The sequence below is a fragment of the Limulus polyphemus genome, unplaced genomic scaffold, assembly GCF_000517525.1.
Source record: "Limulus polyphemus unplaced genomic scaffold, Limulus_polyphemus-2.1.2 Scaffold1558, whole genome shotgun sequence".
Taxonomy (NCBI): Eukaryota; Metazoa; Arthropoda; class Merostomata; order Xiphosura; family Limulidae; genus Limulus; species Limulus polyphemus.
The window spans coordinates 79,576-83,941 of record NW_013667168.1 but is presented as its reverse complement, the minus strand read 5'-3'; positions in this window follow the sequence as shown (position 1 = coordinate 83,941).

The following is a 4,366-nucleotide window of genomic DNA, read 5'->3' as shown; positions in this document are numbered from 1 at the left end:
GCTTAAGTTTCGTCGGAACGAAGTTACAGAAAGTTAATTAACAAACGGAGACGTAACAGAGGAAATAAACTGACTTCATCTCATTAAGCAGACTGATCGTTAAATTATTTTCACTTGATAATTTAAAGAAATGCAAACAAAGAACAATGTCACAAAGCTTGGTGTTAAAAGAAGGATTTTATGTGATGAAAATTGAATAGAATTTGGAATATACTTAAAGTAGAATCCTAATTGTTGAAGATGGTAACTACAAGGTCAAAGAGTGAAAGCAAATTATTACTTGGGATGATGAGATTATTAATAGAAGATTTAAAAGAAAGAGATAGAAAGTTAAAAGAAGATTATAAAGAAATTTACAGGAAATTGAAAGAGGACCAAGAAATAGACAGAAAAATACAAGAAGACCAGTAACAATACAGCAAAAAATTAGAATAATGTGTCTGGAATTTAAAGAAAGATATCCACTATTTAAAGACTAATCAAGACTTAAAGTTATTCGTTTGAAGTTAAGCACAAAGCTACACAATGGGTTATCTGTGCTCTGCCCACCACAGGTATCGAAACCCTGGTTTCTAGCATCGTAGGTCCACAGATATATCGCTGTACCACTGGGAGGCAAAATTTAAAATAAATCTGATTGAAGACAAGATAGATGACATACAGAGAAATTAAAACAATAAAATCGAAGCAGTATGAAAAAACTGTAATGAGAATATTGGCAAAATCCAAAAGAGTGTCAACAAAGTCGAAAGTTAAGTAAAGAATGACATCAATAAAGTAGAAAGTATCATTGAAGTATGAAAGAACATTGGACAAAACATCCGGAAATGAATTATTAAAAGCAAAGATGAGAGCATTCATGCCTCTTTCTGTATCAGCTTGAGACTTCGAGCCTATAATGCCATGTATTACAAGATATGGACTAGGGAAACATATTTGGTCCACACCTATTATCACTATTGCTGTGTCATCTGTTACTGAAGGACCTTTCTGGACTATCCCAGCTATGACACTACCAAATCCAGTTCCAGAATTTAGCTGGCCAACTAAACGTCAGTCAATAGAGAAACCCATAGATTATAACAGGAAGGTACTATTGAAATCCTACCAGACTCAGTTCAAGACCATATACAGAATAAATAGATGGAATAGTGAACAATAAGATATTCATCTTTTTGACAATTTAAAAGGACCAGCTTTGAAAACACTGAGCGACCTTCCAGCTTAGAGCTATAACGTCTACCAGATTTTGATAACTGCCTTATCCAACAGGTTTGGAGTGTCACAGCAGAAAGAAATACTCAGAGCAAAGTTCTGGAACAGGGTGTGGAGAAGAGAAGAGACCTTAGCTAAACTTGCAGAATATTTGAAAATTTTTTCCTAGCTATCTTACCTAGATTCTCTTTGTGAAATGATGAATTTATTGGCATGTGACTAATTCACGGATGCCATATCAGATGAGAATGCGAGAATTAGGTTGAAACAGAGTAGATATACCTCTCTAAAGGAAGCTTTGCAGTTGGCACTGGAACGGGAATCCATCAGAGTTGTAGATAAACTACTAATAGGGGTACCTAAAAGTTATGGGACATTAGATCCTGTAGTAGTGAAACATCCCCCTACCCTATCATTAGTGTAGGAGAACAGAAGGTTTTGGTTAAACAACTAGAAAAGCAAAGGAAATTATCCATAACACAGTAGTTGTTTCAAGTTTAAACTGAGACAAATGCATATATGGAATAAGAGCCCCTCCCAGAAAATACTAGAAATACTAAGCACAGTATAGATAGCCCATTGTGTAGCTTTATGCTTTACTATAAAGAATTAAATAAACTCGACAAGCGTCAGATGGATTATTTTATAATAACGGCAGAATTTGCCTAGAAAATGTACGAGTTATTATTATTGTAGGAGGTAATTAGCCTGATTTTTTTTCATTTTTTAAATAATGAAAATTTTCATATTTTGAGGAAACGAACAGAATTTGTATTCAGACAATAAAAAGTAAAGCAGTGCCCATATCCATTGTGAACGAATAGACAGTCCTTTCTTCCTTAGTTATATGTTCAGCCTTGCTGTCTCCTCTCTCTCTCAGGTGTGAATGCTCTAAAACTAAGTTCGATAATCCTCTAAAAAAGAAAGCAGGTCCTTTCTGCAGGTTGATTAATTCAGAATTAAACATAGAAAGCGTGCTTAAATGTAGAATGTTAACATGCCTTATTTATCCAGTGGACGGCATCACATCGTGACCTATGTTCCTTGACATCATTGGTAGTTTGTTACTTTCAGTCAACATCATAATAGACCAGCCAAGGATATTCCAATTCTAGTCCAGTAAACCAGTGTGCTTTTATGAAATATCCTTGTAGGCAAAAGAGACGTCACCTAATAAAAAGATCAAAGAACAAATCAACTAGAACAAAATAATGTTAGCAACTTTCTGGACCACGTGTAGCCGCCGTGACGGTGCAGAAACTAACTAAATAAAAATGTTGAAGATTTCTATACAACTGTATAAAGCGAAGACACATGATATGCTTTCATATCACACATGCAGCCTTACAGCCTACAACACATGGACAGAATAGATGTTATATCCAGAGAATAACAAACGAACAAAGATAGCTAGAATGAAATCAACTTCACGATTTCCTTGACCACATGCTATGGGAAACTGTACATACTCAGAAATAACTGATAAATTTATAAGAATATTATGTTAATATAATAAGATAGAAACTCATGGTATGTTTGCATATAACAATTTTACTATTACGAAAATATTGTTACGACAGCGGAAGTCACGTGACTCTGGTAACACGTAATGAGTATCTCGAACGTTCCTGAAGGTTCGAGTGTTTACTAGACACGCGCTCTTATAGTATATAAGCCGGCAAATAAAGTGATGGGATATTTATTGCAGACAGACAGAGACAGACATTTGAGTCAAGCGCGGTAGTGATCGTAAGTAAAGTACGTGAATCGTTGTGAATTATAGCGTGTGTTGAAGTCAAAATGATTGTGGAAATTAAGTGTATTGCAAAGTTATATTGAGAAAGAATAAACTAGTTTTATTTAAGAAGAGACTTGTATCGCTGAAAATTAACAAACAAACAGAGACATAACAAATTGGTGTCAGAAGTGGGATAAAAAAATGGAAACGAGAAGCGGCAAATCAAACTACAGCTTAACAGATCTGATGGCAGCAATACAAGAACAGCAAAAGAAACAAGAAGAACGAGAAAATAAACAAGAAAGAAACAAGAAGAGAGACAACAGCAGTTGCAAGAAAACCTGCAACAGTGGCAGCTCGAACAGCAAAATAAACAACAATAGAGATTACAACAGTTATTGGAGGAAAAAGAAAAGAAACAAGAAAAGAGACTACAGCAGTGGTTGGAGGAGAAAGAAAATGAACAAAAAGAGAGACTACAGCAGTGGATGGAGGAGAAAGAAAATAAACAAGAAGAAGGTCTCCAACAATTGAGAGAAAGCCAGAGTACACAAATGGAAAACATTAGTAAATTTCAAAACGAATTAAGTACATTAAAGAATGATTTACTGTCTTTTACACAAGGAGGATATATTAGCCATCGACTGAATCAGTCTCAGACAATGGGAAGCCCCTTCCAGACCCCGCAGCTAAATCCTAATGCAGATAATGGATGGACAGAGGAGCAGAAAGCAGCATACCTGGCAATGAGCTGGAAAGGACAACCACTGGAAATACTTGGACAGTTGTCAGCAGACATCAGGCACAAATATAGAGCACTGGTAGTTGCTCTAGAACTCAAGTATGGAACCCAATATCAGTCTGAACTTTACAGGGCTAGGACGAGAGTCTGTGCTAAAGGGGAGAGCCTGCAAGAGCTGGCACAGGATTTTGAAAGTATGGCACACAAGGCCTACCCAACTGCGCCACCCGATCTCGTCAAGCTGTTGCTGAGGGATCAGTTTGTAGATGCCTTGGACAGCTCACAACAGAAGATACAAATAAAGTAAGCACACCCCTCTACCATGCAGGATACAATGGCCAGAGCTCTCGAATTTGAATCTTACGTTAAGTCCAGCACAGAGGTACCGAGGTTGGTACAATCATCTGGATTCAAGGCCAGAAAATCAGCTTTCAGAGAGGTTTGAGGAACTTTGCTGGTACTGTAACAAACTTGGGCACAAGAAAGCTCAATGCTAGAACCTTCAACACAGGCTCTTCAGGTTAGGGAACTTTTGGTGAATTATGCAGACGTCTTTTCAAAAGGAGATCATGACCTCGGCTGCACGGACCTCGTGGGGCACAGAATAAACACAGACAACCACCATCCAATAAAGATCCCTCTGAGTAGAATAGCCCCAGCAAAGTGGCAAG